The following is a 10,848-nucleotide window of genomic DNA, read 5'->3' on the forward strand; positions in this document are numbered from 1 at the left end:
TACGTTCACACCGCAAGTCTTAATGCCTGATTCTGATTTTTTGCTCAGATCCGATTTTTTGTTTGGCTGTTCACATGACCTTTTAAAATGTGGCCTATATCAGATTCCAGTGTGAACTGTTTGCGGTTTTGAACTGACCCGCATGCGCAAAAGAACACTAACAATGACATCAGACGCAGCACGCTGTTGCACTAAAGTTAGGGAGGTTATGGAGGAAATCAGCATTTTCGCTTTTATTTATTTATTTTTATTTTATTTTTATTAAAATGTTTGTGTAATGGCAGCCATAACATTAATACGCAGATGCTGAGGAGGAGAAGACTGAAGAGAAAGAGAGACAACTTTGCGGGGTTATGGCTGCAAATTCACTACAGAGGTCTGTGTGACCGGACGGCCAATTTGCACGTCAGGACGCTTCACGGGCTTCACCACTCTGGCTCTTTCGCGACACGCCTCCACTCTTTCGGGCGGTCGCGGCGTACTGGCCGGTGGTGCGCCTGACCCGGAGGGACCGGGGATCCCACCTCAGGCGGCGCACCCGGCTTTCACTTTCATTGCACCACGGGCGGAACCCGAATTTGGCGAGCCGTTAAACTCCTTGGTCCGTTTTACAGACGGGTCGGGAGGGGGGTTGCCGACATCACCTTTTACGTGAGTCGATCCCCGCCCTGGCGACGCGACGCGTGGTTGGGGAACACTGAGGACAGTCCTCCCCGGTTAACAGCTGCACTGGAAGCAGGGGGCCGCCTCGCGGGAGCGGGTCGCAGCGAGGGTTTTTGAGGTAAAAGTCACATCAAATCCACCTTGGCTGTTCACACTGCGGTCGCATTGACAAAAATCAGATCTGGGTCGGATTCAGGACCACATGTGGAAGTGGCCTGAATCTGATCTGAAAAAATCTGATCTGGGCTAGATTTGAGTGTTCACACTACTTCTGAAGAAGCCTGACCTGGTCACTTGACCCCAAAAAAATCGGATTTGGGCCACTTTGGCCTGCAGTCTGAACGTAGCCAAAGAAAAGAACAAAATCTCGTTGCATTATGGGAAGTGTAGGGTCCAGTGTATTTGAGACTTGGCTCTGGAATAACTATTTACAGCAGTGTAAAAAACGCTAACACGTTAGCGATATCAACTTTATACGCCGATAATATGTCAGTGTTGTGTTAATGGCATGTTTTGCTGCCCCCAAGTGGCCACAAAAAATAATTATGACCGCTTTAAACTAAGTTTTTTTCTGACTAAAAAACCAAATACACTCGTTTGCTAACTAGTGTGACACACAAGCTAACATGCTAACAAAGTCAAGTTTAAATGACCAGAGAGGTAAGCTAGTCATTTCAAATCAAACTTACACTAAACTTATATTTTTTGATTTAAAAATCCTAAATTATTTCACTTTATCTTATGGCAAACAACAATAACAACACGTGCATGCTGCCTCCCTCTGTCTTATGGATACACTTCAGAGAGAAAAGCTGCCGGTTAGCTTCTCCATCCCAGTTAAACACGCACACTCTCACAAGCACACACCTTATATTGTCTTCAGCTATGCTCAATTATTAATGGATAAACAAAGAGCCGTGAACTGTGATGGGCTGTCGGCACATATTTTCCCCTCTCATATCTTGGAGGCCCAGGAAACGTACACAGGAGCTGGCACTGTAAAGAGGGAGGAGAAGCTTAAGGTCAAACTCACTCACTGGGATGCTCACACACACACACACACACACACACACACACACACACACACACACACACACACATAAAAAACCCCAGCTTTGAATGCATGTATCCACGCACAGATACAAACAAACAGAAGATCTGCAAGGAGAACAGATAGTCTAAAAATGTCAAGGGGAACTGCATGTGTGTGTGTGTGTGTGTGTGTGTGTGTGTGTGTGTGCCTGTCCCAGAGAAGTGGAGCAGATAGCTAATTTCCTCTACTGAGACGGTTAGCTGCCTTCTCTCTCAGGAGGTTGGCTAGCCATGTGAAGAGTGTGTGTGTGTGTGTGTGTGTGTGTGTGTGTGTGTGTGTGTGTGTGTGTGTGTGTGTGTGTGTGTGTGTGCGCATCTAACAGACAACAGACTCTCCTGGGTAGGTGAGGATGATGTAAGGGCAGTTCATCGACTTCACTTCATGCAGCAGCAACACAGAACAATTCTTCAAAAGGTGTAGCTGCAGGTAATTAATAGAGGACCGATCGTTAGGGCTGGGTATCGTTTCAAGATTTTCGATACCGGTACCGATACCAATACTGGGACTTTGACACCGGTTCCTGAGCGATACTTTTTTTTTCGATACCAATTTTATAAAAATAAATTTTAACAACAATAAATTACAACATTACGGCACAAATCTTATTTATTTTTCATCTCCCCGTCTCCGTGAGCAACGTATTGTGTGTCCTGCATGCCTCTACGATGTGCAACAATAGCCAGCCAATCACAAACATTATTAGATCTTGGTAGAAGAATGCTGCATGCTTACTGGCTCGCTCACGCCGATGAGATTTGCTCCTTAGGGATTGAAATTTGGTATTGAATGAAGAGGCATTTTTCGATACTCGATACTAAGAAGGCAATTCGGTCAGTGCATAAAAAGTATGGAATTCAGTACCCAGCCCTACCGATACTTTCAATAAATATATCATTTTTAAAATTATATACAAATATTTCACCAGAGAGATGATGGAAATAAATAACTGCAGTGTTCCTGGTTTTCTGTTTGGGTAATTTACAGCAAATGCTGCTTTGTTGATGTCACGGCGTCTCTGCATTAACTGGGAAGTGACTCAAATGAGCCATGATGTCATTCTATCCTCTCTGTTAGCAATATGGTCGTCTGATTCAGCCGGCTGTCTCTCAGTGTGTCTGGCTTTCCTTCTGCTTCTGTCCACATTTTTTAAAGTGACCAGATCGGATCTGCGTGTTTTGACAGTAACATCGTTTGTTGTAATTATGATGTTGTCATAGTGATGATGAAGGTGAGTGCACATGCTGGCTCAAGTTCTGTCTTTTTTTCATGCTGCAAATACACTGTTGTTTTTTGAATCAACATTGCCTTGGTGCAGTTGAGATTCATGAATCATGGATTTATATGTAGGGCTGGGAACCAAATTCAATACTTTTTTGGCACAGACCGAATTGCATCTAAAGTATTGAGTATCGAAAAATGCCTTGTCATTCAATGCCCAATTTCAATACCTAAGGAATAAATCTCATCATGTGTAATAATGTCTGTGATTGACTGTCTAATGTTACACGTCGTAGAGACCTGCAGGAAAAATGACGTAGTAGGTGCTGAACAATACGACACACAGCCCTATTTGTTTGTCTATAAGCATGTATTTCCTGGGACATTATGCTTAAAAAAGATCAAAATCCTCATGGTCAACTTGCAAGTGTTATTCAACAGCTGACAATGACCTTCCCAATTTCCCAGAGATTTCCAGCGAAAATTCTCACATATCAGAAATTTGAACGGCATGTTTGGCATATTTTCCTGATAAATTACCTAAGTGGCCGAGCATTTATCAAAACTTATATACAAATATAACGCAGCTGCAAGCGTGGATGCACGGCTTGAAGCTCACTAACCAACACAAGCTGAAGCTGATCAGCATGTTTCCACACACACGCATGCACGCACACACGCACACGCACGCACACACACACACACACACCACTCCAGTAAGTTCCCCTCAGCTGTACACACACAAATCCATCAAACTGTGGCGTACATCTCCGACTTGTTAAGGTACCATTTGTCAGCTGCTCCTGGAGTGGCTGTGTGACTCCGCCACTAATTGCCACTGGTGCTAAATTTAGTAGGGGAGATACGAATCCTTTTGATCAGTAGCACTGAATCTAAAAGAAAAAAAAAAATTTGTGCTCAGCCTCGCAGGCAAGTTTACCCGCCTCTCCCTGCGCTCTCCCCCATCTTCCTGTCACTGGGGAATAGGTGAACTATTCCATATGTCAGCCTTGTCAATCAGCCGCAGAAATATGGGAAGTGCTCTCTCTCTCTCTCTCTCTCTCTTTCTTTTTTTCTCTCTCTCTCTCTCTCTCGTGCCAAAGATCCTGGGTACTGTAGATGTTGTTTGTCTCTCTGAGAATTCTGCCAGTGCTCCGGTGTGTGTTTATTTCCATGTCATCATGGGTGGTTTGGAACCTCAAGACAAGAAGGGAATATTAATCAAAACAATCTCAGCTAGGAATTTTTAATTGTTACGTTAATCAATCATTGGAGCTGAGACAAGGGCTTGCAGACGCTCAAAGTCGACTTGTTTTCAGGAGACGCTGCTTATGCTGTGTACAGTAAAGTGTGTGTTTGGGTTGGACTGAATTCTTTTTTATATATCAGAATTAGGGATCGACCAATGCTGGTTTTTCAAGGCATAAACTTTCAACATAATCCCCAGTAACACCTTACCACTTTTAATTCATTAACTTTATCAGTTATCAGGCAAATAAAACGCTGATACAGATAATCTGCAAACTGCCAAAAACGGCCCGATAATCAGCCAGGGCCGATAATCGGTCTATCCCTAATCAAAATACTCAATCTCATGCTGAAGTCTTAAATTGAAAATCAAACAGACGGGAAAGATGAAAGATGATTTTTGTTCACACCTCAAAGGTGCCGTAGGTAGGATTGTGAAGATCCAGGACTTAGCTAAAAAATTTGAACATCGACAACTTTTCAGTCCCTCCCCCCCTTTCTGCTAAAGCCCAAAAGGGTCTCCTAAGCCCCTCCCCCCACAAGGGAGAATGAATGTGTGTGCATGAACAGTGATTGACATGCAGTTAGTAGACACCCCCCCTGGCCCTGATTGGTGCATCTGAACAGGGAGTAGTGGATTTTTGCAAATTGCACTACAGGCTGTAGGTGGAGCCAGAGGAGCCAGATTCTTTTTTTTAATGACCTGCTTCATGTAGTTCTACTGGAACATAGGGTCAGTTTCAGCAAATCTGACAGAAAGTTAGTTTTAGAAGACTTACCTACTGCACCTTTAAAGATTGCAGCTTGAAGTAGGATATAAAAAAACAGCTTTTAACCTTTTTTTCCCCAGCTTGTGGTCGTCACACATCAAATACACAACTGCGGACACTGAAAACACCAGTGTTAGTCCGTGCCGAGAGGTCACCCTGATGCCAGTACGTCATCATCCCTCCCCCCCCCCCGGCAAAGCTAGCTATCCAGCCAGGGACAACAGGCAAAGCTGTCCTTTCACTGATTGATGACAATGCTATCAAGACTTGGATCATAACTCACAAACTTTAGCTGCTTGAGTTTGTGCCGGCAACCAAGGTTACGTCAGATCAACTTTATCTCCGGCGCTCCGTGCGAGCGTCACCAATAAATATTCTATTTTGATCTGTTTAAGTGACGTGATGCCATCCAGAAGGCTCTTATTTTAATTAATACATTTTTCATAATCCAGCCGAATGGCTAAATAAAGGGCTTTGTGGGGGAATTGATCTCCTTGAAAAGAACATCCATAAAGGACACAAATCACACTAAAAGCAGTGTGTAAACAAGACGCGTAAAGGCCAAGGTTGCTAAAGCATTGCGTCACGGCAGTTTATTTTCTTATTCCACTTGTTGTTTCTCCCTTTTTTTTATATTTTAGATAAACATGACCTTGGTACATATCTTCTAACCACCCCATACTGAAGGAGCAACTTGGTCCGGGTAAAAGATTAGACCCTTCAACAAGAGATGCTCTATTTAATCACCCCTAATAGCTGTTTTCTGTTCGCATACGGGGCCTCAAGTATCTGTTCTGAGGTTAAGTGAGTTTTTTTTTTTTTTCTTTGTCATGGAGCAAAAAACATATGCCATAAAAACATCAGCGTGACAACATGTTCGGAGCAAACAAGTTAAAAATAATTGCAGTAGAACTTCACACCAAAGACGTGAGTGTGAAGAACTATATCAGGACACAAACAGATACAAAATCTGCATCCGGCAAAGAAAAATAAGTTCCTCACAATATACAGTGAGGGTGGTTCTGACTGAGATCTGACTGAGATCATCATCAGCTGTAAAAACTGACGTCCCGTTTTCAGGTGACCAGTGTCACCGCAGAGAACTGCTAACTGTCAGCTGCTCCCGTCTCCCCTTTGGGGATTCTCGTTAGCGGCCTGTCTAATTCATTAGGACGAACGCGGGGCCAAGAACATCAGGGAGGCATTCAAATACTGCTGTCAACAAGTTACACACACTCTGGACAATCACGTGTTCAGACTTTTGGTGTTTAATGAAATACCTCACAAGAAATGGGGGAAAAAAACTTATGTTTTGTTTGTGTGTTAAGTATAACTCAGGACAATTCACACACATACACACGTACATACTCCCCACACTCAGGTCTGCGCCCATAGATTTGGTGTGTGTGTGTGTGTGTGTGTGTGTGTGTGTGTGTGTGTGTGTGTGTGTGTGTGTGTAGTCCACATGTCACCAATCATCATGGAAATAACACCCTATTATCTGTCAAGCAGCAAAGAATGTTGGTTTATACCTAAGTGTATGCTATGAATTGCATGTGTGTGTGTGTGTGTGTGTGTGTGTATTCACGTCCAGTATGTGCATCTCTGTGTGTGTGTGTGTGTATTCACGTCCAGTATGTGCATCTCTCTGTGTGTGTGTGTGTGAGTGTGTGTGTTTGTCATGGCTTAGGAGTTTAAGTGCGTGTGTGTCTGTGAGCTCTGGCTTCCTGCCCGTTCAAACTAAAGGAGGCCGGAAAGGTGTGTCAGATGTTTGTTGGGTGACCATACCAATGTTTTTTAATGTTTGTGTTTTTTTAATGTTATCTGTTGATTGTCGGAGCAGACGATGCAATAAAAAAAGTTCTGCGTGAACAGACAACGTTTTATCCTATCTTATCTTACGTTTGTAGGTGACAGGTTTTATATATTCCTACCTTCTTTAGCTGGGGGGTTTTCCCACGTTTTACAGGAAGGCACCCAGAGAGCAGACGTCCCATGCAGCCCGGGATGGAAAGGACGACCACTGAAACCGAAGACAAGCAACGAGGTAAGAGAAGAGAGAAAAAGGTCACATTTAACTTTTCATACTAAAGGACTAAGTGTGCAGTCAGAAAAGAAAGTGGCACAGCCAAACAGGCTTGAAGCTTGGTGACATAGTGAATATTTGCTCAAAGCAGACAATTCGTTACCAAACTATAATTTAAACTAGACGCACAAATCCCAACAGCGACTGACTGGGGACCTTTGTTGCATCGTGTCATCAACCTCACTCTCTTTTCCTGCCTGCATTCCATGTCTATATCTATATTATTCATTAAATAAGAAGGCAAAAAAAATCTGAAATGCAAACCATGCTGCATCTCTTTGTACAGCAGTTTATACAGTGGCAGAACAGGGATTTCAAACACGCTGATGTTGTGATACAGTTATGATAACTTCCACCATTTTCCAAGTCTCTGTGGCCGCTCATCATCTGTCCCGATTCCCACAGAAATAAGAGAAAATGCACAACCAAACAACTAATTGGATCCAGACGTGCGAGGAAACAACAGCTGTGTTTTGCGTTTTCTCTCGAAGCACGCCATCTCTCAGACACACACACACACACACACATCTCCGACATACACCCCCAGACAGAGAGGGTGCAGGATGAGACATAGTGAGCGATGATATCACAAATCACAGGGACAATCAGCGGCCGTGTCATCTCCGAGCCAGCGCGCGGACTTCACAACAAACAGCGCTGTTAACAACGACAAGAAGGGATGATGGGAATCATTTCCTGAAGGATCTCCTGTTGTACGCCATTAGACAAAACATCTATCCTGTCTGTAACTTCATGACACATGCCGCATGTTGATGAGACAGTAAGTGTATGGTGTTTTTTGCCACTTACTGTAACTTGCGGTTGAAATGCTTAAAGGAAGTTTTGATCAGCTGTCATGGAGTCGCACGGTAATGCAAAACGAGATACGGACACTGAAAACCAGATGCAATGCATTTATTAATTTGTTCAGCATTAAAGCGCTGCCATGGTGGGGGAGTGTTTTCTTTTACTATTACAATATATGGGACTAAATGGACAGTACATCTGATCAGTGGAAGTTTTGAAGTAACAGAGGCTGCACACTACTGTAGAAAAACTGAATGTCCAGCCTAAGGAAGACTACAATATGGCCTCCACTTCAAATAACAGATTCAGCTTTGAACTTACGGTGTGTGTGTGTGTGTGTGTGTGTGTGTGTGTGTGTCTGTGTGTGCGTGTGTGTGTGTGTCTTTACATCGACCTCTTTGAGACAGAAAGACAAAGCAAAGGGACAAAGCAGGGCGGCTGTGTGTGAAAGGATCTCTGCATTAACCTTGCTGCTGGCTACGACCCCTGCCCCCCCTCTCCTTCACACACACACACACACACATTACTACTTTTTAAACTTTATTTATCCAGGGAAAGTCAAACTGAACGTTTCCCAGCAATGCAAGCTTCCCAGTCCATCTCAACAGGTTTTGAACCAGCACCAGTCAGGAACAAGGGTTCCCAAATGTGCCCACTTTGCAACACACCAGACATATGTCTGCACCCCAGAACAGCAGTGACTCATATAACAACACGAGGAAGGAAAAGCAACGAGCTATGAAACATGCACAGCACAGGCACGCTCGCTGAAATGTATACAAACATGAGTCTGATTATTCTCGGCGGGCAGGATCATTCCATTCCTCGCAGGGAGAGAAGAGGGGCAGAGGGGGAGTAAATAAACCTCTTCACAAGGAACATGCACAAGTCCGTTTTTGTAGGGAAGTGGAGCTACCGCCGCTGATGGGAAAGTTACATAGTTCGGAAATGTGTTAATTATTTCAGTTAGTTTGCTATTTTGTGGGGTCTTTATTGCAGAGCTCGCACACATTTTCATGGACGCAACTTTTGCATGAGATTTTTTCCAGGCCAGGATTAGGAGTTTGAGAAATTCCGTGACTTTTTTGTTATTGTCTTACCAGTTGTATGTTTCTCATCTGTGACATAACAGCTTGGCTTCCACTGAAGGAAATGGTTTTCACTTTACAAAAGAAACAGGTTACTGTTCAAATAAAAAGAAATCCAGTATACTCTGCAAATCCAGTGGAGGAAAGTAACTAAGTACATTTACTCAAGGAATGTACTTGTCTAAGGTACTTGAGTATTTCCATGTACTAATACCTGGAAGCCAATATTGTACTTTGTACTCCATTACATTTATCTGACAGCTGTAGTTATTTTTCAGATTTAGATTATTACTGAAAAAAATTATAATCTGTGGCTCAATAAAAAAACATTTGGAGCAAAAACAACCTTTGGTTCCATTTATTTCCATGAGTTCTTAACTGGGTTTCCAGATTAATCACTGCTTGTATGTATGCCTGAGTAGTGTTCATGGATGTATTAAGGTAGTGTTGTGGTGTAGGTGTGTGTGGTCAAAAACTGTATGTGCTTCCGGGTTGCACCCGAGGAACCAAAGATTGGTTCCTATATATACCAAGGGCACTAATTGGTTCTTACACACTTTAATGCATCACTGTGGGTACCTTAAGTAGGCTACATTTTGATGCTAATAATTTTGTATGATTACTTAAGTTTTTGAATGAATGGATGTGACTTGTAATAGAGTACTTTTACACTGTGGTACTTACTAAAACATGTGATTAGCCTACTTCTTCCACAACGCAGTAGGATCTCTGTGCTAACCGTACCCATAGCTAACGTTATGCTTCAGCTTGCAGAGGAAACACAGCGCGTCCATGGTGCTACGTAGCTACATTAGACACGAACAGAGCAGCAAATCACTAATCCCAACCATATCCCAACAGTTTCTTACCTAACTAACGGATCACCAGCTCCGGGCTGTTTTTTTTGTGCCACAACCATGTGCAATCGGTCAGAAACTAAACAGCAGTCACCCCCGGGAAAATAGCGCGCTATGTCGTAGCTCCCTCCCTGATCTCTGGCAGCACACGGCTCCGAGACACGTTCAAACTGCGCCCCCTGCTGTCCAAAGCCAGCACCATCTTATTTACATGGGTTTTATTTTCTGTATATATATATATATATATATTTTATTTTATTTTATTTATTTTTTTTTATATATATTAATTATATTATATTAATTAATTATATATTAATCAGGAAATTACATTGAAATTACATCTGAGTAAAGTGGAATATCAAAGAAAAATACAATCAAATGAAAACAAAAAAGATTTAAATATCAAGACAGCAGTTAAAAGGGGTAAAAATATGATAACAAAGTGCTTTAATAATTCTTAATATAACATAATTCTGAGATTAAAGTCTGAATTCTGACTTCATTCTCATAATTTTGACTTTAAACTTTAAATTTTCACATGCCGCCCTAATCTTCTTCCGTAAAAAAGGAGGTAAAAAACAGCTGCTAAAGAGCAGCAGCAGTTGGTGGAAATCCCAAAAAAAATTAAAACAATTGGACAACAAGACTAAATAACATGCTTTTTTTCCAAACAAACAAAGTTAGACACCAGCTAATTAGCATTTAGTGGTTAGAACTCATATATTTTCCTGCTATTACTGTTACTAATTTGTGTGCTAAGAAAAATGGAACAATATAAAAGAGAACTGAGTGACAATGGTAGACATTGTAAATGAAAGCTTCAAATAATTGTAAATCACACTGATCCACCTAAAACAACACAGAAACTGAACATATAATAGAGACACCGTTCACATTTTTAGGACTCATACCTCTACACAGGCACACACTCTAGAACTGTATATCACTGCAGTGGGAGTGATGTAACACTGTGAGGGACCCAGAAATCCTCCACTGATGAAACCCTTCGAGAAGCCTA

General features: G+C 42.3%; 1 protein-coding gene across 12 annotated transcripts in view; it reads right to left on the reverse strand.

Moving 5' to 3' along the window:
- Nucleotides 1–9,980, reverse strand: part of pou3f3b (POU class 3 homeobox 3b) — a 184,433-nt gene extending 174,453 nt beyond the window's left edge. For 11 of the 12 annotated variants that reach the window (XR_005638405.1, XR_005638401.1, XR_005638397.1 and 8 more), the window contains exons 1-3: nt 9,843–9,980; nt 6,927–7,015; nt 1,531–1,659 (exon numbers count right to left, since the gene is read on the reverse strand). The gene's annotated coding sequence lies outside the window, so the exon portion shown is untranslated. The remainder of the gene's footprint in view (nt 1–1,530; nt 1,660–6,926; nt 7,016–9,842) is intronic. The other variant, XR_005638399.1, reaches the window with a different exon arrangement.
- Nucleotides 9,981–10,848: the final 868 nt, after the last annotated feature.

The sequence above is a fragment of the Perca fluviatilis genome, chromosome 24 (genome assembly GCF_010015445.1).
Source record: "Perca fluviatilis chromosome 24, GENO_Pfluv_1.0, whole genome shotgun sequence".
Taxonomy (NCBI): Eukaryota; Metazoa; Chordata; class Actinopteri; order Perciformes; family Percidae; genus Perca; species Perca fluviatilis.